This window comes from Oxyura jamaicensis, chromosome 1 (genome assembly GCF_011077185.1).
Source record: "Oxyura jamaicensis isolate SHBP4307 breed ruddy duck chromosome 1, BPBGC_Ojam_1.0, whole genome shotgun sequence".
NCBI classification, from domain to species: Eukaryota; Metazoa; Chordata; class Aves; order Anseriformes; family Anatidae; genus Oxyura; species Oxyura jamaicensis.
The window spans coordinates 139446704-139470182 of record NC_048893.1 but is presented as its reverse complement, the minus strand read 5'-3'; the positions used below and the strand labels follow the sequence as shown (position 1 = coordinate 139470182).

Below are 23479 nucleotides of genomic sequence, written 5' to 3'. Positions count from 1 at the left end.
ATGCAGAAGAGGAAAATCCTACAACTGGAAACATTAGGGCTCATCCCTAGGAAATGGACTCCATCAGGCTGCAGGGGCACATCTAATCCTAATTTAGAGAATGAGATAATCTGCTTCCAACTTCAATTTTTGGTGTTCACTCTTCAGATTACCAGACAGCAGCTGGTACCAGCTCACCCAGCTGCAGCCCTTGGAGGGAACACCACGGCTGAAATGTGAACCTCAGCTTTAAGCAGGGGGGTGCCTGGGTGAATATGGGCAGTAGAGGGAAAGACGATTGATGGCCAGCTTGCCATCAACCCACTCCTATGCTGATCATAGTTATTCAACAATGCGCTTTACACCTACATCAGTGTTGCAGCTTTGTTAAAGAACCCTCTATGGGCCCAGAGGGACAGATAAATGTGAGCATGTTTCCAATTCTACAGATACGGAAAATGAGACAAAGAGTTGGAATCACATGCCTGAAGTCCACAGAGTGAAGCAGGAACTGAACCAGGTGTAGAAACTACCACACACACACCTAATGCTCTGTTTTCAATGGCTAGCCAGCCAGCATTTCCTTTCACCTAATTTAGTCTTAAACCTAGATGCATAATGCAGAAATATGTACAACAAGAGGGCTGTTTCTTCACAGAAGTTTATTCGATATTTATAGTATGTGCTTATGATGATCATCATCAACAAAATTACATTGTTTTAACTCCGTAAGTGATATGCCAACAACAACAACAACAAAGAATTGTTGCATTAAACACCATGGGCTGGTGTTTCCAGAAATACCATATTTTTTTCCTAATTCACACATCAGTTCTGAATTCATTACAATACAAAGCTGTTCCTGGTGCCAATACATTTTTGCATTTCATTCAGTCAAATTTTACTGTGAGTTTAGATCAGATGTCATCTCACGTTTCACAGAAATACGAGTTTTTAAGGCAAAAGGAGAGGAGAGGAGAGGAGAGGACAGGACAGGACAGGACAGGACAGGACAGGACAGGAGGAGAGGAAGTGAACATTTTGCCTGCCCAAGTGAAGTCATTACCATACTTTTGCAAGTCCACTTACAATTAAGTCTTCTGTTTTCTTAAGTATTTGCCAGTGTTCTGATGTCAGTCATATTCTAGGTGTTTGTTCGTTTATTAGCTTAACATGTTTAGAATATTAGTTTTCCAGAGGAGGCTGATGAACTTCTGTTAGCCCTCAGCTCAGAAATACTGACTCCTGAGGAAGTTTTGTGAGCAGAGGACATTCACTATGGATCCACCGTAGCATTTTGCAATTCAACCGTGGGCTGTTACTGCCCTTTCTCACAACACATTCATTTTTACCCCAAACTGGTGTGGTAGAACGGACAAGGCGTAGTCCCTGCTGCCTGCTATTCCATTAGACTTTGTTTGCTACACGTGAAATGGCTTGCCAGCAAAGCTACGCTAATATAATACCAACAGAGTCACCTCAGTGGAACCGTTTTGATGAACAAAATAATATACCATAAAAAAAGACTTTTTTTTTTTTTTTTTTTTTTTTCTCCACACGATATTGTTCTGTCTACCTCAGGCAATTGTTTTCATGCTTCTGACTGACACAGCAAGGATGGCAAAGCTCTCTGCGTAGACAAGAAGTCCTGAGGGGGGAACAGAATATTCACTGCTGGTTCCGGTTGCATCTCCGTTGTCTCTCTGAGCTGGCTGCTTGCATGAGGGAGTTTGCTTTCAGAACTGTTTTGCTGGAGATTCGGGGCAGATGTCACTTTTATTTTTTGAATTCTTTTTTAATGTTTCTTACTTAAAAAGAGTACTGGGGTCTAGCATTTCCTGATGCTGTAGGAAATAAAAATTAGGCAAGAAAAAAATTAAAAAAATAAAAAGTGCTTTGAGGAAGATCAACAGATAGCCAAAGGACTGTCAGTGTTTGACCATTGGGATATATTTACTGAAAGAAGACCCTTTTTGAAGGACAGACTCCATCTGAGTGACTGTGGAAATATCCTTCTGGAAGCAAGTCTGGCAGGACTGATAAGCAGAGCTTTGAACTGAGAAACGAAGGGTACAGAGTCAGAGACTTGAATAATCTCCATGTGCCCGTAGAACACCAGAGAAGAAAGCCCAGGTACATGAGAATGTGTCAAAGGACAAAGAAATTTCAGTAATCAGAGTGATGGGGAATAAGAAGAAAAAAGTGCAAAGTGTGATGAGAGCTCCTTCCAAGTCAGCAATACAATGTCTGGAGCAGGTCTTAACAAAGCTGTGGTGTGGGGCACAGAAATATTTAACAACACTCTATGTACCGGAAAAGGGAAGAGCATGAACTAAGCTGACAGGGCATTAAGGAGGACAGGTATACACCGGGAGCACAACAGAATAGCAATCATGGCTGGAACACTGGTCCCGAAGCGCATGCATTATTCAGCAAGGCAGAGATAAAGGTGAAGGTGGTGGCAGAGAGCTGAGCGTTAATGATATGAAACACTGCAAAGAAGGACGTGCAGAAGGGATGGCATGCAAAAAGCAGGATTTTCTCCAGTTAAAATCACTTCAGGGAAAGATGGCAAAAGAGAGTGCTTGGAAAGTGCAACCCCCCGGATTTGGTCTGGTCGTGGGTGAAAACAGCAGTAATGCCATTAGAGAAAAGTTCTGTTGGGCAGAGAAAATTTTAACTTCCCAAGCACAGATCAAAGAATAAATGGCACTAATCATGATAGGATACAGATATTTCTGGATGTAGGAGCTGGCAAATTTCTTAATAAAACTCTCAGTAAAAGGTGATACTGTTTCAGACTTGGTTTTGGTAACCAGTGATTACAGTGAAATTTTTTTTTAAAAAATGGCTCAAGTGGTCAGGGATTGACACTTCCTAATAAAATGGAATTAATAAATGAGCCTGTTAATAACGTTTAGTAAGGGCAGTGTTTGGTAAATTCATGGAATCAATTAGTAAAGTCAGAGTCCAGGCATTAAAATGTGAAAGAGGCCTGGAACTTCTGCAGTCTGCACAACTGAAAGTTTCAGGATCCTGAAGAAGAGGAAAAGAGAAAGCTCGGTTGTATAACCACTTCAAGAAAGGTACCAGTACATTAGCTGATGCCTTTTAAAAGAAAGGCCAGGTGCTAAACAGGGAATGGGGTAAAACATAACAGGAAAGGTCACACCAAAATCTGCTGGAACTTTCTTGGACAAGATTTATTTTAAAATAAATAAATAAATACAAAGTTAGGACTAACAGTACAATTACTCCTAATTGCTCTCAGCTTGGAAGTGAGCAGAAAGACCTGCCCACACTATCCAAGGTGACTCTCATGCTACAGTGTGACCCAGCCTTCTAAACAGGTAACTAAAACCCAGTGATACAGATACAAAAGTGCTTTAACACACACACACACACAAATAAAATAAATCGATAAATAAAAAGAGACCTTGTGGGCAGCTCTGAGCACCCACGGGCAGGAATGCTCAGTAACATCTGGAAGCATTGCAGAAACATGGCTAACATGATCATGAGGAAATCAGAGGCCTGTATAACTTAGCTTGTAAAGCTTAACAAAAAGTGAGGACTAAGAATAAAGAAGCTCACCACAACACATCAAGGTTGCAAATCAGAAGATATTTCCTAGCTGTCAGAGTCATCAGTCTTGCTGTGGGGAACAGTGAGCATCAATAATCTGATGGCATTTCAGATTGAGTCTGATACGTTGGTGAAAGCAAATCTACGACAGCGTTTGACATAAGAGGAGGTCTTGCCAGTCAAAGAAGTCTCTTCCAGTCTTGTGGTTCTAACTATAGCTGAGTATCTGAGGGAGGGAATAAAGGGAGAGATACGTGTGATGAGAGAAGGCCTCCTTCAGAGTTTGATAGATCTTTTAGCCGTTTCTGAAATCCAAACTTTTGCTGGTTTGCCAAACTTAGATTGACACAGAAAGACATGAATCTTGTAAAAACTTTTTTGAGTTTGCTTAATATCCAGAAACTTGAATGGTGAAAAAGGAAGAAAATATGTTTTCATGTAAAATTTCTTTTCCTCAGCCATTCCTGAATACTCAGCTAAACTTTTCCATTTGAAATGTGTGAGCTGGTAATGTCCCACATGGAAAAGAAGCCCCATTCGTTGCCTGCCTGCCAGCCGAACAACAAAAGAGAAAACAAAGTGACCTAGGACATTTGTTTAACACTATCTCATATGTATGCAGTGATGCTTTTTCGCAATCTGAGATCTACTTGCAGATCTACTTGCAGAGAGCTAAGGGCTGGGGCATCCTCCTATGAGAGGCAATAGGAAATTACCTGTTGGATTCACTGGGATAATATGAATGGAGTTCTTACAGCTGCACAGGTGGGTATTTTCTCCTCTGTCTACAGGGCTCATCTGCTTCTGCTGCTTCTCCAGAAAGGTCCCTGGAGTGAAGTTTTCAGTGAAGGTGGCAGGCTACCCTGAGATATGTTCTGAAGAAAATGGTGTTTGGTGATTCTGCTGCTTCAGATGGCCATTCCCAGCATCATCACGCTCTTCTCTTGAGACTCACCCATCTTGTGCCATGGCTCTGTCAACTGGCTCATTTCCAGCCCAGTGCAGCAGGCTGTCTCGGGCTGCTGACCTCCCAGGTTCGGTGTTATTGATCCCACCACCAGCTGACACATGAAACCTTGGAGCAAAATACTCAAAAAAGGCTTTGGGTTATAAACGTCTCTTCCACTACAGCCCAACCCAGCAGCTCCCTTGCCTTCATAGCTTCCCAAACCATGGGGTCTCACTAACTGGGTAAAGAGAGAAAAATCTGAGAGTTTATTATAGTGTAAATTTAGCTCTGTACAATCTGTGTGTGCTAGCCCTGAGTAAAGCACCCCCATGCAACCACATGAGAAGGTATTCCTATACACAGTTCTGCCAAGTTTCAATTTGGTTTTTGGAGGTCTTTGTTTTGTTTTGTTTTTTATGACCAGTCTCGTGCTGCCTGGCATTTCCTTTAATGCCTGGCTCCTAGACTCATGTGATTATGCAGAAAATGTTTGAACAAAAGTGAGGGTCCAGTTTGTCTCATCTTGAAGAAAAGCTAGACAACCTTGTGCCTCAGAGAAGCACCACAAAATGGCAAGCAGAGTGGTGCCAAACTAAACCTGCACCTCAGTCAGCATGACTGTAAATTGTTCAGATGAGCTGAGGGCTGGAGTCCTGTTTCTTGAGCATCGTGGCCACCAGCCACAGTATAAGTCAGCCCCATTTTTAAAAGAGAGCCCATCCAAGATATTTTCTTTGATATGGGCAAAATACAGTTGCATTCAGTAGCAGCAGCTCTTCTTGACTAGTCCCGAGTCCCTGAGCAGCTTCTCCGTGTCTGCCATGCCCACGGAGAGGTGGGACAGGATCCATCTGCCCTAACTTCAGCCATCTGGCTAGGTGCTCTATAACCAACCTAGCTGCCTGGGTTCCTGCTATAATCAACAGAGCAATGCAGACAGCTTCCAACAGTGACACATTGCTCCCTTTAATAGGTACCTTGGACGGTGGGCATTAATTGCCCTCCGTCTTTCTCCACTGAATACAGAGGCTGTCAAGACTTGGCCGATGCATTACCAGTATGTGCCTAAAGTTAGTGAAGATAAATCCCATCTGCAGTCAGTGCTGGATCTGATAACTCAACTGCTGAAGCCACATTTGAAACGCAGACCTTGCTTTTAGAAAAAGGTATCACAAACTTATTGGTCTCAGATGTTCTCTATACATGGGCACCCCTAAAAGGGGGGAGGGAGGAGGAGGGATAGTAACCCCTTGATTGTGAAATTACATGATTACTAAATGAATATGATTCTCCAGCAGGCTGTTTTTAATGTCTAGGTTGTGTTTCTAATGAAGGAAAACATGTTGTATCACTGATCCATATCGCAGCGCTCATGCTGTCTGCTATCAAGACTAGGCAAGCTCTAAACACAGGATCTCAGATTTTTATTCATACCTGCAGAAATAAAACCAGAAGGTTGTTCTTTTTTAAAATCAAAATAGTCTCTGTGCAGTGTATCTGATTCAAACCATATTGCTAGCAAGGTGGAACCTTGAAATCATTAAGATTTTTCTATGGTAAAAGTTAAAGATTAGAGGGCCCTGAGGAAACAGAACACATGGGCCAAAAGTTTTAAACCCAAATATTAAAGATAGCCAGCCAAGTCAAAACATTGGCATCTACATGAAGGGGTCGTGAATTACAGAGGGACCGAGCACCCACTGAGTCTATTTATTCCCTAGCACTTCTGAAAACTACTCTGACTTTAAATAAATACCTTCATGGGGATGAAGCCACTTCATTTTTGTACAAAAGAATTCATACAGTCTTTGCTTTATTAGAGGAACCCCCAAAGAGTTGGGTCCCTTGTCTTTCTCCACCAGCAAGGGAGGAACTATGAGAGCAGTCTTCGGGGCTGACAGATTTTTTTTCCCATCTGAATCAGAAGTAACCCACAGAGGAAAAGATAAAAAATAAAAATAAAAAAATAAAAATAAAAATAAAAATAAAAATAAATAAATAAAAAAAAGGAGAGTCCGAGAGTCCCATCGCATAATCCACCAATGGTTCAGCAAAATCATTTTGGAGGAACAGACACCTCCCACCACAGCTTAGGGAGATGGTTTAGTTGGTGACATTGGTAGTAGGGAGATGGTTGGACCAGATGATCTTGAAGGTCTTTTCCAACCTTAATGATTCTGTGATTCTGTGACTTCAGCAGGTTTGGGATCAAAAGCTGGGCTAGATGGGCTGACCCTGCTGAGTTGCACAGCTGAGTTTCCACAGCTGCTCCTCCTGCCTATGGTCCTCCTGGGGCTGCAGACAAAAATGCATTGTCTTGAGTTACCTCAAGGAGCTGTACTCACCTTTCAAGTATGAGAAAACTCACAACATTGAAATAATTTCAAACCCAAAGTTTAACTTCTTTGAATGACAAAACCTTTAATTACTCTAGATTCTATGGCAAAAGACAATAGGTGTCATATTTTAGATTGAAATCCAGTCTTTATGTCCCACCTGACAGAAACAAGTATCTGCTACTGCAGAGCTAAAAGTGGCTCTCCCTCACCAAAGTCAGGGGGGCCTTCCCTAATCTAAAAGTTGTGACAACAAAACGTGCCATCTGCTGTCCTTCTGGCCTCACACTCCTTGTGGGGTGGTGGCGTGGGACGACAGAAGAAACAGAGTGGGGAATCCTCCACCAAAAGGCATTGGGGCAGCCGTTCTTCCACTGCTCTTCGGCTAAGAGTGGAGGAAAAACTTTTCCTTTCTCAGTTTAAAAGATTCTCTCGGCTGAAACCCATAATTCACATTTGCCAACGTAACCACAAGCCAGGGCTTTTCTGCTGTTCATGTCCTTCACTGAGCAGCATGGCTTTGGACAAGGCACAAAAGATTTGTCTGTAGACACCTTCTCCACTCGCTGCGTAGTGAGCCCTGGTGCCAAACACAACATCAGGGATGCCAGCCTCAGGGCAAGGCACTCGAAAGCTAAGTAGTGAGACAACTAACTTTTTAGACATGCAAATCCTTCATTGGATGTATTCATAAACCTCTCTAGCCCAACTCTTCATAGGTGGTTAATGAACTGGAGTGTGACTGATTTTTTGTGCCTACTCTGAGACACCCCAGCCCGACTGTCAGAGGCTGTCTGTTTTATTGTCCATACCCCTGAAAATACATTCTTGTTTCAATGTAGACAGAAATTGCTCTTCCTCCCAATTAGAGAACCAGATGAGCATTCCCAGACTCAAGAATGAAAATCTATTCCTGTCTGAGGATATACACATTACAAGTTTCCAATTTCTTGCCTATAAAACCAGTTCGGTGGCAGTGCTCTACTTCATTTTAGCCATGTAAAGTTTGGATTGTTTTCACAACCTGGAATAAGTGTGAGGATGTTATTTTTTAATTATTAGGCTCAGAAGATGTCAGAAGTTTACAAGGGATGGGAATTATAAATCACACTTTCACCTCTGAAAATGCAGAATCCGATACAATTTGACCATGCAGCAGAAAATTGATCAGGCAGTCATTACCAACGCCTAATTGTCTTTTTTATGTAGTGGCCCGTGGCGCAGCACTGTCAGAAGGGATACGGCCCTGGTCACCTTGCCCTTCAGATTCCTTCTGGCGTGTAGGATTTTATTTTTTTTTTTGCTTTATGTGATAAAGAGAGAGCACCTAAAAACTCTACTTCCAGCTGTCAGGGGATTTAAGAGCTGAATTAGAGGTTTTTTTAGATTTTTCTGCATATTTGGTCATTCTTCTCCTCAGAAGGTGTAGACAATCTAGGTAGATGAACCCCATTTCCAAGCAGTGTGGTGTCCATCAAGGAGGTTTGGGATATTACATCAAAATAGAGAAGGGGTAGAAATTAAATATTTTAGAGCTTTAAGACTAAGGTCCACATTCAACAAAAGATTTAGACTTGTAACTCTTGTTTATATTTTTATCTCCCTACTGGAGTCTGGAAGAAGTTGGGACCACACAGGCATTTGTAGCCTAAACCCTTTGTTTGGGCTGGCCTTAAATGCCTTAGCAGGGCTAAACTTAGGAGCCATTGGGTGTCAGTGGCACTCAGGTGCCTCATCATCCAAAATCTCTTTGGCAAATGTAACCCATCCATCCAAGTCCTGTGGGATTTACAGCACGCAGAAGTGATAGCCAAGGGCATTGGAGAACCTGGGCTGAAACATAAATACAATTTGAGTGGCTGATGCAAATACACCTTTTGCTAGCCAAGGCTACACTAATATTTTATGACCTGAAACATGGACAGAAAGATCTCTGTGCTGCTTTGGACCTGCCTGCCAATGTGGAAGACGTATGTAAATACAGTAAAACCGGTATGTGTCATTGAAGGTGTAGCTCAGACTCTGCATCTGTAGCAGTAATACAGAAGCAGAGTGAAAGTAAATGTTAAACCTGATGAAAAACCTCTACCCTGGTTTAGCAGAAATACCTGATTTTAGCACAAGGCACTTAGAGGTGGCAAGAGCTGCAGAGAGGTGGCAGGCGCCTGTGGAGACTGCCTCTGACCTTATGTGAGCCCAGACCTGCCCTTGAGAGTCTCTGCTTCTTTTTGCTGCCTCTGCCATGGGACTGGGGTGAGCAAGCTGCTAATCTGGGCAACTCGCTTGGGGCCTCAGATTCATTTTGGGAGGTCTGCTGCCTCCCAAAATAAGCATCGCTCTGGCTGTGAACACAGAAGTGGTCACAGTGCCCTGGCAAAAGGGCAGCGTCGTAATTTAACCTTCAAAATGAGCATACGCTCCAAAGCTTTGGGATCTCAGAGCTCACTGGGATGCCAAAGCAGCAGCAGAAACGGGGACCCTCACTGCTTGCAAGATGCAGCAGCCTGCTGGGGCCCTCCCAGAAGAAGGATGTCGAATATCCCAAGTACGCTGGGCTGGGAGGGCTCCCTCCCACACACCCCCTGCTCTGTCCAGCTTGGGATTTATTCATTCCTCTTTTCCCTCCTTTATCCCGCACCCCCCAAAAAAAGTACCTTTACCAACTCTTTGCATCTACAACGACACAGAAAAAGGCGAATACATTAAAAATGCAGAGGCTGGGGGTTGCTAGGGGGTGACAGGCCCTCGGCCGGGTTACAGAGCATAGCTTGGGCAGCTTTTGCGCCCTTCCTCTTGCGACGGACACCTTCCCGCTGCCCCATACCGGGGGCGACGGGGTCCCAGGAGGAGCCGTGCCAAGCCGAGCCGAGCCGGGCTGCCCCCGCTGCTCCCTGCCCTGGGCGGCGCGGCACGGCTCGGAGCGGCCTCCGCCCCCCGTTAGATGGCGCTACAGACTTTACAACCACGTGTTTTTAAAAAAAAAAAAAAAAATAGGGGAAAAAAAAAAAAAAAAGAGAGAACCGCCTTATTGTCCGAAACGGGGACACCCGGCAGAGCGATGCCACCTCCTCCTCGGGTTCCCAGGGCAAGGCGGGGGCCGGGACCCCCCGGTGCCGGTGCTGCTCCCGGGGAAATTGCCGCACCGGGTGGGACCGGGGGGGGGGGCTGCGGGCCGGTCCCGGGAGAGGGGAGCTCGGGCAGAGCCGTGTGCGGGTCCCCATCCCTCCCCAGCATCACTTTGCCTTTCCGAAAAGCTGCTCGGACAACCTGCGCGGCGAGCCTGGGCTTTGGGGTTTGGTGTTTTCGTCAGTTCCACGCGTGTCCCTGCTTTTTATTTTATTTTATTTATTTATTTTATTATTTATTTTGGAGTTTCGGAAGGAGGAAGTGAGAAAAAATAAATAAATTTTTAAAATCAAGTTTCCAAGAATTCAGCCACCGCCGCGGGGAAGCTCCGGGGCGTTGCGCGCCGCAGCCGCGGGGGATCGGCGCCCGCCCCCCCGTTGTCTCCCTGTCCCCACCTTGTCCCCACGTCCCCCCCTGCCTTGCCCGGCGCCGTCCGGCGGGTGCTGCTCGGTGAAAGCCCCGCAGGCTGCGAGGCAGCCGGTGGCCGATTTGGGGCCGCCGCTCTTGTGCCAGCGGTGTCCCGAGTGTCCCGGTCCCCGCTGCCTTAGGATGGGGTTAGGGCCGCCGGAGGGGGGGGGGGGGGGGAGCAGAGCAAAGCCCTCCCACCCCCCCCCGATCTTGACGCTTGGCTGTGAACTTTCCGCTGGGGTAAGTTCTCCTTTAAGAAAAGGAACTGCTCCTTATGCATATTTAACGCCGGGTGTCTGCAGTGCCCAGATGACGCGGGGCTGGAGGCTCACAGGCAGGACCTGAGTTGTAGGGGAAGTAAAGGAGCCACCCTTCACCCGCACCCTCTCGCTGGGAGCCCCTTGCTCTGAACCCATGTAAGTCAAAACCGCGGGGCTGGGGGGGGGAAAGGCTCCCGACAGGGCGACGAGGGGGCTCTTTGGTCTTCCCCATCCCCATCACAAACCTGATAATGCGCTGGAGGGCAGGACACCTCGGACTTTATTATTATTATTTATTATCATCGTTATTCTTATTCTCCTGGAGGCACGGAGCCGAGAGCAGGCGGGTGGAGCCCCCGGAGCATCCCCCTCCTGCCCCCCCGAGCATCCCCCCGGGACCGAGAGTGCGGGATGAGGCCGGGCAGCCTCTCCCCGATGGCCATGTGCACTCCTGTACCCGTCAGAAATGCCAAAACTGTAGGGGAAGGTCAGCCGGGAGATCATCCCCCGCAGATCGAGTGGGATGGAGAAAAACTTTGGGTGCTGCGCTCTCGGCGGTTTCCTGCCTTTTAAAGTGAACTTGTTCGAGTGTGTCGCTCCCAGTGCGGTTCAGTAGTTGTGCCTTCAAATTAAGTTGCTTTCTCGGTCCTCATTGGGAAAAGCAGACATGTGTCCTCAATTGTATAGTATAAAAAAAAAAAAAAAAAAATCTACTAGGTACTTTATGATTCCATCTGGAGAAATTAAAAGCCCAGAGCTGTAATGTTTATTCTTACATAGTTTACAAAAAAAAAAAAAAAAAAAAAAAAAAACGGGGGGGGGCGGGGGGCGGGGGGAAGAATGTGTGAGACACATGTCTCCAAATATAACCAAAGTGCTTTCCCTTCTGGTTAAAAAGTTGCATGCGAATGTTTTCATTTTAGCCCTCCCTGCCACCTGTACTTCGCAGGGAAACTTTTCCTGGCGTTAGCGGCGGAGCACCAATAGCACTTATTAATGGATTAATTATTATTATGGCTGCTGAATTGACTTAAAGTGCTTCGGAGGCCAAACTAATCCATGTTAATCAGTTACAATTAATTGTGTTTCAGCTGCTGTTTTAAACACAGTTTCCCAGAGAGGGGAGAGGAGGCTGCTCGTTGAGGGGGGGATGCTCCTGGGTCCCCCCCCCTGCCCCCGGGGGTCTCTGAGACCGGCGCAGCCCATGCCCGGTGCCCGCATAGAGGTGCGGGAAGGTGCGGGGGCAGCTTCGGTGCCAGGCTCCGGGTGCCGAAATCCGCTCAGAGCAGGGGCTGCGGAGCGAGGGGCACCTCGCGGAGGAGTTTTACACCCCCCCCCCCCCCCCCCAAGAGCTCGCATTGTGCAGAGGGCAGCAGAGGTGGGGGCTTGTCGTGCTCTGTTTGCTTGGCCGCTTCGGCCCGGGGCTTTTGCTTTGTCCGGGGAGAAAAGGAGGCAGCGGTGGGCAGGAGAGTCAAGGGGGGGGGGGGGAAGGAGGGAGGAAAAAAAATCCCGCCGGGGACAGCGGCGGCTGGGATGGCCCAGCAGGGCAGGGAGCGAGCCGGGCCGGCTGGTGGCAGAGTTGGACAAACTTTGGGAAAGCCCCCCCCAGGGGGTAGGGGGACACGGACCAGTTGTCTGCACCCCGGGGGAACAGGCAGGCAGGGGGGCTGCCCCTCTGCTGCCAGGGAACGGGCTTTTCCCTAGGAATAACTCTTCCTCTCCCCCTCTACCCCGCCCCCCCCCCAAGCTCCCTACCAAATTTTGGGACGGGGGAAGGAGGAGGGATGGAGAGGGGCCGGCGACACTCTTGAGGCAGAGCCCGTCCAGGGGGGCACGAGGGGTCACTGAGGCCAGCTCGCACCCGCTAAAGCAAAATCTGCCCCCCTCCCAGCCCTAGCCTTCAATACGATTTTTGTTTCTTTTATGGGAAACTACACTCCTATGTATTTCTCTTCTATGAGAAACTACACTCCTCCCATCCTCTCTGGAATTAGGTTGTTGGGATTTTTTTTTTCGGTTTGATTCTTTTCGTCTCCCACTCCGACTCTTTCTCAGGGATTCGCCCTCTTCTTCTTCTTCTTTCTTCTTCTTCTTTTTTTTTTTTTTCTTTTTTTCTCCCCATCCCATTGACTCTGCTCAGCTTTTGCATAACACGGGCAAGCAAAGCACCAGCCAGCCCTCCCCTTCTGCGTGCAGGCAGACCTTTCCTGGAGAGCAACAGACCAAAGAAGCAAAACAACTTTTACCTGCATGGGAAAACAGTGTGCATCGCCAGCCCCCACCAGCCACGGCTGTAATTCAGTAGAAACGTGGGGAAGGGATGCATTTCTTCCGGGGGAAGGGGACAGACAAGGTGGCAGCGGGCGGCCGGGTGGGCAGGGCACCTCTCCCCTGCTCATCACGCGTGGAATCGTTTTGTCCAGCTGGAGCGGCTCTTGGTCTTCTCCCAGGGGTGCAGGAAGCATAAAGGCAGGCTTCCTTTGATGGAGCACGCGTCCTAAGCAGCTTTCTCCCTGTCCCTCCCTATTTTTATTTCTTTCCTTCGGCTTCGGGGACGTTCGCGGCCCGAAAAAAAAAAAAAAAAAAAAAAAAAAGGAAAAAAATAAAAACCTTTTGCGTTTGTGCAGGCACTTTGTCGTCGGGACAGCACACCCGCATTAGATTATCGCCGGGGAATTTATTTGCATGCAGCTGCAAAGCCGCAACCCGGCTGCTGACCGCTGCGCATAAAGGGCTGCCGGGGCCGGCCCCTGCCCCGCCGCCGCGGCTCCCAGCGGGAGGGGGGCAGGATCCGGACCCCCCCCCCGTCGCCTCTCCCCGTGCTTTTTTCCTCCAGGAACAGCCCCGAGGCGTCCCGAAGCTGCAGGTGCGTGTGCCCCAGGGCCAAAAGTGGCGCTCGGCGGCCTTTTTGGAGAGCACCCCGAGAAAAACTCCCCTCAACGTATATATCCCAGGGAAAAGGTCTGGGAGCGAGTCCCCAGCATCTCCGAGGGCTGTTTTCGGTGCCTTGAGACCTTCAGTCGTCCTGCTGGTCGTTTTTCTCCCTTGTCTCCCTCTCTGAAGCTCAGGCAAGCAAGCTGGTAACCTTTGAAGGAAGGAATTTAGGCTCCGGCCACCTCCGCTACCCCCAGCCCCTCTCCCCATGCACACAGCCGCGTGGCGAGCGTGGGTTTGGCAGCACCCAGCATCTCCGCGGCTCTCCTCGGGCCTCCATCCACCTCGGGCTAGGTCGCCAGGTCTCCTTCACCTCCTCCTGGAGAGCCAGGAGGTTTCCCGGGCTCGGACCCCAAGGGGGGAAAAAGCTCCGAGAGGGGTCGGGGGGGTCCTCTCTCTGCGTTGCAGGATGGGGTCAGGGCAGCCCCCTCTCCATCCCCCTGCCCCGATCACAAGCAGAGGCGGAGACCCCACTGTCACAGGCCGCTCCTCCCCCGCCTCCCACGGCGCTGTGTGGGGATCTCGTCCTGCCACGCGGGGCGTGGGGTGAGGGGGGGGGGGAGCCTGTCGGTGTGTCCGTCTGCTCCCTGCACAAGGAGCAGGATGCAGTTTCGGCGGCCGGGAGGCAGTCCCCGAGGCTCGCCCCGTCCCGCAGGGCTCCCGTCCCCGCGTGGGAGCTGCGCGGAGTCCCCCACGTGGGGCGCCCGCAGCGAGCCCCGGGGGCTGAAGCCGTGGGCGCTGGCAGGGGAGCAGAAAGTAGAGAAATGAGAGCAGGAGTGCGAGAGTGAATCTTTTTGGCAGCCTCCGTGCGGAGCGGAGTGCGTGGGCATCTCTGCGGAGGGTGCTTGGGTTTGTTCGCCAGGGGGTTTGGGACAGCGGCCGGAGGGGATCGCTCCATCGCAGGAGATACTTCCCTGTAGGGGCGTCGGGATGCAGCCGAGGAACAAAGCGGGCATCTCCCGTCAAGGTGACCGACTGGTCCCCTTCCTTTGTTCCTGCCATTGTTAATGACGGGGCTCGCTCGGCTCCGGCCTCAGCCCTGCTGTACGAGGCGTTAACACCGCCTTGGCAGGGCAATTGAAAACCTCAAACCAAACCCCACCGCGACATCGAGGGCGTCAAGCCCAAGCCTAGCTCTCCAGGTAAAAGCCGCCTCTTCTGGGCTGCTGAGGGAGATGCTGTCACCTCGCCTGGGAGCCAGAGAAATCCACCTACCACTCGTAAGATTAGGCACATCCTTATCCATCGGTAACACCTAAGGGAGACACTAACCCCGTCCTTTAGCCCAAAAGAGCATTATTTGCAAACGTGCACTGCTAGAGCACGAGGGACCTCTCACCATTTTAAAAAAAAAAAAAAAAAAAAAAAAAAAAAACTAACAAAATAATTCTTTTAATTACGATCATCTAAACGTAGCAGCAAACCTGAGAGTTTATTGACTCATTTTCTTCTTCTCGAGGTAGTGGATGGTATTTAAAGTTCAACATTTCACACAGCTCCTTGTTTAGTTTAATTTCCCTGACAATCTAGGTGATTTCGGCAAACTGAGTTAAGAATTTTTGTACACATTTGGGTATGGATCTGCATAAAATAGAGAAGGCAACAGAACTGGGGAGTGGATAATTTATTATTTTAGGAAGAGAAGGAAATGTATGTTTGCATGTGTGTGTGGGTGTGTGTGTGAGAGAGAGAAGGAGAAACAAATGGAGAGCCTTGCACCTTACATTTGGTCTGTGGCTTTAGTGTGGTCTCTGGAACAAATATCTATTAGATTCCTTTGAGAAATGTCCCACTCGGGCAGATGGGCCCCTGTTTTAAATGAGAGATCTAGAAGATGAAAGAAATGTATGTTACTCCAGCACAATTCTTCACCAAGCCATTTTTCCCCCCTTTTAGAAAGATTAGTTTCAGCTCTGCTTTCCTGGGCCCATTTTCTGTCGGGGCAGGGATATAATAATGATCAATGCCCAGCAGTTCTCATTTCTTTTGTACTTGGTAAATATTTGGGATGCCTTGAACTTGGCGTGAGGTGGAGAGGTAGACCCAAACTCAACCTCTGGTGTACCCGTCCTCTGGCTCACACCTGCAGCCACACAGTGGGGGAAAACCCCGAGGAAACAAAGAAAAACGGCAGAAAGAAACCCCAGTCTGAAGCCTCCTACCACCAGGCACTTGCTTTTGGTATTTCAGCCTCGTGCTGGGTGAAGTGCTTTCCCTGGCTTTACGCGAGTAGCCCCGAGTGTACAGCAGTAGAGCTCCAGTTGGAAATGGAGCCTGCAGTTGTTGAGCAAACAGCCCCTGCTCGGCTGTAGCTGCGCTCAATGCTCTCCAGTCAGCTCGATGGAGCGCTGGCAGGGAAGCATCACCAAGCATTTCCAAAACTAATAACAAAAAGGTTACTATATATAAAACGTTTCTACATCCCACACTGCCTCAAGTTGTTTAAATTTCGGTTTTCTGCACATAAATATAGCAGCCATGCGGTTCCCCATTAGCCAGCCCCTGCTTTTTTAAATCAATTCATTTCAATTTGAAAGGATGGCCCCGGACGCAAGACAGTCAACAATCCTTTGGCTTTCTACACTCAACATGGACCTGGGGAAGAAATAGCGTCTGTCTTTGTCATTTCACACGCCTATCGTGGTGCCTTGATGTTGGGTTTAAGAGCAGGCCTACTCCCGACGAAGGCAGCAATCCCAAGCTGTTTTCCCCTTTCTAACCCATTTCCCCTCATCTCATCTTAGGCTCCCTCCGAGGAAGGACCAATTCTGCTGGCACCCCATGTCTGGACTTTGGAGGGCATGGCAGAGCAGCTGGATCTGAAAGCACCATCCCCATAGGTAGAAATCCTCCTCTACACCATGCGCCTTGCAAGGAAGGCAACGAGGGGACACGTGGAGAGACCAAACATCTGGCACTGAGGAACTGAGGTCCACCTCGCACTGCCCTGAAGGAAAGTTTGTTCCCAAACTGATTACGTTGTGGCGTTCGGTGCTGGTGTCAAATTGGTTCGAGCCATTCCAAGTGTAAAATAAAGATCTCTGCTTGGGTACGCCTGTCGTGCCACTGAACGTCTTGCTAACCCTCCTCTGTTTGCCTTGAAGGTATCGAGCTGATGTAGCGTTGTCTTTTCACCCCACCAACGTGCGCAGTAGGAACAATTCAGGAAAGTTATGTTTAGCTTTTTTTTTTTTTTTTTTCCTTTTTTTTCCTTGCAGCTGAAGAAATGCAAGCTATCAGAAACAAGCCTATGTTTGAAGGTACAGTTTTCAACACGTGAGTGGGAAACATATGTACTGGCACAATCCTGCTGCTCTGCAAGGGCTGCGTTCAGATTTTGGCTTTTAATCTCAACTCTGTTAGGGAGAGGGAGAGATGCAAAATGGAAGGGAGCGTGATTATTTGTGCTATAGCCATGTGATAGTCATCCCATAACCGTTGGGAAGAGAAGCAAAACACTCTGCTAGAGCTCTGGGTGAGCCTGAGATTCAGGGGGACTCGAGTCTTCGCAGGTTCTCACTTCACTGCCTTTCTTCCCTCGGTGTTTGTTATATGAGGTTCTTTTTTTGTCTGCTGTTCTACGTTTTAAAGTGAGTAGAGGCTAAACCCTGCTGAGAGAGTGAGCTCCCTCCATCACAAACTCCCGTTTGAAAACGTCTACCCCCCTTGACCACCCCCCTTCAAGCCATCCTCCCCCTTTCAGGGGAGAAAAGAAAACCTCAAAAGAGAGCGAGAGAAAAGGGGGTTGGGAGGGGAGAGAGAGGGGAGACCCCCTGATTCCTTGATGACCTGCACAGCTCGGACAGCCCTCCGAGTTCCCCTGTGCTGTGGACAAGCCCCATCAGAAAAACATATGCCCGGACCCAAGCAACTTTTAATGTGGTTTGGGTTTTTTACAGTTCGGGTTATGTTTTAGTACTTCCAAGAGGGGGTGGGGAGGGGGAAATAAAGGTGGGGATGGGGAGGGGAAGGGAGAAAGTTAGGATTTAGCCTTTTGCTGCTGAAAAAGCACCATAAAATAAAAAAACACAGCCAAGAAGAAACTAAGCGAGCCTGTCCCACAGCCAGCCTTCCCTGCGAGGGAGCTGAAGACATACACAATAGCACACAAAAAGCAGCAGCTCCAACTCTTAATACCAGCACCCTGTGCTCACTGCCTTACCGAAACGCCCAGGCCTGCTCTTGGTGGTGCCCTTCAGAGCGGCCACCTTCCGTCCCTGTGCTGCGGCCTCCGTCCCCCCTGCCTGGGGACTTGAGGCTTGGCAGGAAAGTTTCTGTGCTGCTGCAGGCGTATATACACACACAGGGATCTATGTTATCCACACACATGCACACACATCTTTATATATAGATACGCATGTAGGTGTAGAGTCTATGTTTAAATACTCCTATATATACACACACAGTCCTCCTAGGATGAGGTCATTCCACAAGATCTGGCTGCATCGAACGCCAAGATCTTATCTGTGCCGATCTAAGGAGCAACACAGACGACACTCTAGCAGAAGTGGAAAGAAATTTGGGAGACAAACATTCAACAAGGTGTCCCTGGAGGCCCCTCTGCCGCCCTCCCCAGCCCAAGCACCCACTCACTCCTTGCCTGAGCTGCACCCTGCAGTGTGGGGCTGAGCCCTCCTGCTGCTGCACCTTGAAGTTTTTCCCCTCTTTTTCTTTCTTTTTTGCACCGATGCTCACCTCCCTAACGCGCTGGTGGGCTGCAGATTAATACATATATGCATTTTTCCCCCGTGGCTCTGAAAGTCTTCATGTTTTTTTGATTTCAGCAAACTGAAAACGGAAGGGGGGGAGAGATGATGCTCGGCTGCGGGACTCCGAGAGGTTTCGCTTTCCAGCTATCAGCAGCGCCAGGAGACAGCTCCATTTAAAAAAAAAAAAAAAAAAAAAAAAAAAAAGTAGTTTTCCACTGCTCTTGAAAAGCCGTTATTTTTTACATCGCTTTTAGGGAGATAGATTAACAAAACATCACATTTCAAGCCACTCTGATCTGTAATTAAACGGGGGAGCCGGTTTGTATTCTCCTATGGCTTTTACAGAAGTTGCAGTGATCCAAAGTCAGGTTGCTGTGTCAGAGTGGCATTTTTATTAATGAGAATACAAAAAGCTTGCATATTCTTAGCCTGGCTTGAATTTAGTTGCTAAGCAACCGCTGTATGGTAATTCATCCGCGAAATTTAAATCGGGGAGAAAGGATCGTGCGGTTTTTTGCTCAATGGGCGCCACGAGGAACACAACTTGTGGGACCCGCAGCGGCTGCCGCCGCCACCGAGCCGCCCGCCCGCCGCACCCCGGCACTGCCCCGGACCCACCGGAGCTCCCCAAGGTCCTCAGGGGACGAGGACAGGGTTTGGGGGCTGGGTTGGGGTCGGGGTTGGGACCGGGGAAGGGAGCGGCGGCCTCCCCGTCGGGGCTGCCCACGCGTGGGGCGCCCGCGAGTGGCCCCGGCCCCGAGGGGTCCCGGAGCGCCCCGGTGCCGCTGTTCGTTTGGCGGCGGGGAGGCCGGGAGGGAGGCTAGCCTCCCCTTGCTCAGGCCTTAACCCCTCCGCTTTTTGTCTCGCCAAAGCCTCTGTCGGGCAAAGGAGAAGAAAAAAAAAAAGGGAGGAAAAAAAAAAAAAAGAGAGAGAGAAAGAAAAAAGCAAAGCTCCCTACTGCTGTGTCATTGATACCACGGGGTCGCTCGCTCCCTTTCTTCTCGCCTTTCTCAAGCCTCCCATTGAAGGCTGCACCCGTTCAATTATCGCAAACTGCAACTGAAAATCCTGGTGGGCTCGCTGGCCATGTGCCTCCGCTGCCCTGAGCCATCCTCCTCACCCCCGAAAGTGCGCTCCCCTCGCCCTACCTGGGCTCCTGGGGGCCTCGCCACCGCCTCCTCGCCTCAAATCCTTCCTTCCTCGCCCGCATCCGAGGCCAGGACTTGTTGCATCCCTTTTAGAGTTTGATTAATTACCCTGGAACTTAAGCAAACTACACTGCATGTGGCGAAGGAGCTCATGCCTACAGTGCTGTCCTGCAGCTGCCAGCCCCAGACGTGATTTTACGCTCTCGTGCGAACTGGAACAAATAGGACTGTGCCTCTAAAGGGCTACCTGTGCAAATATATAGAAGTAGCAGCTTGAAGGCGTCGATCATTTATTACAAAAATAAACGAATAAATACGACAATATGTTGTTGCTTTCAACAGGATAAATATTTTACAAAGATATAATTAAAAAATCGAATTGTTAAGATTATTTAATATGTTACACTCATTGATAAAATTATCAGAACCGATTATTCCCTAAGCGTTCCATTTAAACCCGGCCGTACAAAACGAGTTGAGGATCTTTGCAATGTGCAAACACGAGTCACTACATTAAAGCAGGAGGATTCTTTAGAGATCACTTCCGAGAAGAACCGCTGCGTTTTTCAACCAAGGCAGAGCTCTTGGCTGAATCCCGGGAAACACGCGGCCCGGCAGCGGTGAGATGACTATTTAAATACACCTGAAAATGATTTATTGTACACAGACAAGACGGGGGAAGGATGGGATGGGAGTGAGAAGACCAGGGCGTAGCAGAGGACCGCAGGAGATGAGGATGTAAACTATAAATAATCACATCTCGGGATTACCCAGACTGAGCAAACATAAGTTTGTAAAAGCATTTGGCTTTCCTTTAGGTAGAGAGAAAAAAAAAAAAAAAAAAAAGGAAGGAGAAGAAGGAAAATGATGCCGACTCAGTCATCAAGCACAGAACACTGATATTATAAATGAACACAATTACGAAATTCATTAGGAGATCAGGCGATCTATAACAATATTTTCATTATTTACACGTGTAACAATATCACCCTTAACGCCAAACCTCTCCGTGATTATCTACCCCTGGTTATCTCGCAGGCTCACAACCCTGAAATTCCCAAATACATTCAGAGGATTCAGTTTCGCGGTGGGGGGGGGGGGGGGGGGGGAGGACGGGGGGGTGATGGGGGGGAGCGGAGGGGGGACACGAGCGCGGCCTCACTTTTTTGTGCATGACGAGCAGACGGAACCGGGCACATTTTACAAGTCCCTACAACCGCAAGCTACCAAACCCTTTAAATCCCAGCTCCTCGTACGCAGCAAAACCGCAAAGGTTGCCTTCTAATGGCAACCAGCGCCAAGCCTGGATGTTAGCTCTTTGTTGCCATCCAAATCCCAGGCACCGAACCCCGCCGAGAAATGTCACCAGCCCTTCCCCGTGCCCCACGGCCCTCTGTGTCCCCCCCACAAGGTGCCAGCACCGGGTTCCTCCCCGCGGGTCCCGAGCGCCCGCCGCCGGGGCCCCGGGGCCGGTTCCCATATGCGCGACACCGGCCGGGCTCCTGCTACAGCGAACAAAGAAGCAGCGTCCTTTACCCTTTCAGGCTTTTTTTTTTTCTTTCCTTTTTTTTTTTTTTTTTTTTCCCTTTGTTTTTTTTTTTTTTTTTTTTTTTTTTTTTTATCACCTTTATCACCATTACTATTTTTTCTTCCGTGTTAGCGGGGCCTTTCGGGGCTCACGGGTAGAACCGGCGGTGCTGTTTGAGCGGCGTTCGCATACCGCATCCCAGCACGCTCGGCTCGCCCGTGATTTATGGACTGACACCGGGCCTATCTGCAAGGAATAAATGTTTTGTTGTTTCTACGGCGGTTTTCTGGGGTTTTAATCCCTGCGTCCATAGCACGTAGAGAAGCGAGGCATAAGGGGGGGGGGGGGGGGGGGGGGGGGGGACCGGCCCCGGGGGGGGGAGAGGAAGGCGAGGAAGGAGCCACGGACTGGATGGATCATAAAAGCAAACCTTATTCTCCCGTACAGCGTTAGTGGGGGCGGGCTGAGGCGTTAGATGCAGCAGCTATCTGCTTCCCACCACGTCCCCGGCTCAGAATGAAGCGAGCCGAAACGGTCAGTCACTTGTCCGCACGCTGCCATAAATTCAGCGGATAAATTTGACAGGCTTACCCACCGCATCCAGCGGCAGCTTCAACGCCACTAGCACGCACGCTTGCTCGCGAGGAAGGTACGGCAGCACTACCGCAGAGAGAAAAACAAAAAAACTCTTGCTACACCACTTCACACCCCATTGAAAAAGCCTAAACCAACCACAAACAAGAACAGCAGCAGCAACAGAAACGGTGAACCGTGCGGAGGATGCTGGAAGCATTATTCTGTATATCCTTCTGGGGAAAAATAATAAAAAAAGCACCTTCTCCTTCGATAAATTAAATCCCAATCTTTGCACAGACACGAAATGCGTCAAAATAATTGATAGCTCGCTCCCCTCCCCTCCCCGAGCCTTAGTTTGAGAAGAGAGAAAACAAGAAGTGAACTTTTGGAAACATCCCTGCTTTCAGCATCAGCCATTGATTATCGGCAGATACACCCGGGCATGCCCTGTCCCTGAAGTGCGATCCTAAATCCAAACGCTACCATCCCCTCTCGGAGAAACGTGGCCCTTTACCACCTCTAATCTCGCCTCACTTTCCCATGCCACGGGGTCCCTGCGCGGGTGGAGGACGATATTAATAATTTTGACTGAGAAAGAGCGAGGATTGTGCTGAGCACCCGGCGGGGATGCTGGCAGGCTGCAGCCCCATGGCCCCCGAGCGGTGTGCGGAGAGCAGGTTGGGCTTGGGGGAGCCCCTCACTTCAGCTTTTGCATCATTTGCCTTCCGAAAACTTTTTTTTTTTTTTTTTTTTTTTTTTTTTCCGACACAGTGGTTTACGCATCAGACACAGACTCTTTCATTCTAACAAATTTATTTTCTCAATCAGCTCTTACGGAATCACTACTCAAATTAAATTACAATCAAATTATCACATCAAAAGATACCCTTATTACCTAACAACTGTCCATATTTTCATTTCATTTTGATTTGTGCTCGTCTGAAAAAAACACGTAATACAAGATCTGGGGAAAAAATAAATTACCGTTTTGCAGCAGTTCATAGGTATTCTGAATAAAATATTAAAAGAAGTCATTTAATGAAAATATAAAACAAATTTTTTTTTTTTTTTTTTTAGATCAACAACGGATCTAACAATTCTATATTGCCGTCTTTTTGAAAAGTCTGTTTATTAAAACCTACCAAAAACACTGCTTGGAAATGGCAGTATTATATAATCACATCCACAGCACCCATTCAATCAAAGTTGGCAACGGATTTAGGAGAGGAGAAGTTCAGATAAGTGCAGCTGCAGATGCTCAGTCCTTCTAAATCCCTTTATCTGAATCAGTCCAGAAATAAAAAATAAAAATATTAATAAAAAAAATATTAGCAGTGGATTTTTTTTATGACTCTTCCATGGTGATTGGCAGCCGTCAGGAGCAGGACTTTGACAGCCCTGAATTATTTCCCTTTCTCTCGCTGGTTCCCTTAATTCATGCAAAGTCCTTCTACAGAGCTCGAACTTTAGGGACCAACAACCTCTCCTTCTCCCACCCTCCCCCCGGTGTCTGTCCCTCCCCCCTCTCTCCTCGGGGTCAGTTTTCGGTGTGCGGGCATTTATTTCCATATTTTTGTTCTATAGCTATACCTATATATATAGATAAATATATATATATGTATTTGCTTCCCTATGCAGTCTGCTTGTTTTTAGTGCTGTGTGCATATTTTTTTTTCCTGGAAAAAGTGGCCCTTTTCATTTTTGCAGAATATATAGCTATATAGATATATATGTTTTCAGAGTGGATGTCTGCCTTGCACCAAAATTCTCCAGTTTGGCCAAGAAAAACAGGGTGCTGGAATGCAGCAGGCCCCCTCTGATTAATCAGATTATTTTGCTTCTGCTTCCCTCTTTTTTTGGATTGCTCCCATTTAAGAAAAAATAATAAAGGAAAGAAAAGGCAAAAAAGGAAAGAAAAAAAGGGGGGGGGGGGAAGAAAAA

General features: G+C 48.3%; 3 long non-coding RNA genes across 6 annotated transcripts in view; 2 read left to right on the top strand and 1 right to left on the bottom strand.

Annotated features, from left to right (window-relative positions):
* Positions 1–10553: 10553 nt before the first annotated feature.
* Positions 10554–19231, top strand: LOC118161396. 4 transcript variants are annotated; one of them, XR_004748005.1, is made up of 4 exons: positions 10562–10799; positions 16322–16681; positions 16796–16837; positions 18362–19231. It is a non-coding gene; the product is annotated as an uncharacterized LOC118161396 (long non-coding RNA). The 4 variants fall into 4 exon arrangements; XR_004748003.1 differs by having other exon boundaries at positions 10554–10799; positions 16322–16837; XR_004748004.1 differs by having other exon boundaries at positions 10567–10799; positions 16796–19231.
* Positions 19232–19700: 469 nt separating this feature from the next.
* On the bottom strand, positions 19701–23461 carry LOC118161413. Its single transcript, XR_004748010.1, has 2 exons — positions 21393–23461; positions 19701–21208 (listed from the first exon to the last, which is right to left on the bottom strand). It is a non-coding gene; the product is annotated as an uncharacterized LOC118161413 (long non-coding RNA).
* LOC118161406 overlaps positions 22086–23479 on the top strand; it is an 11983-nt gene continuing 10589 nt past the window's right edge. Inside the window, exon 1 of the long non-coding RNA XR_004748007.1 lies at positions 22086–22100. This is a non-coding gene — a long non-coding RNA (uncharacterized LOC118161406). The remainder of the gene's footprint in view (positions 22101–23479) is intronic.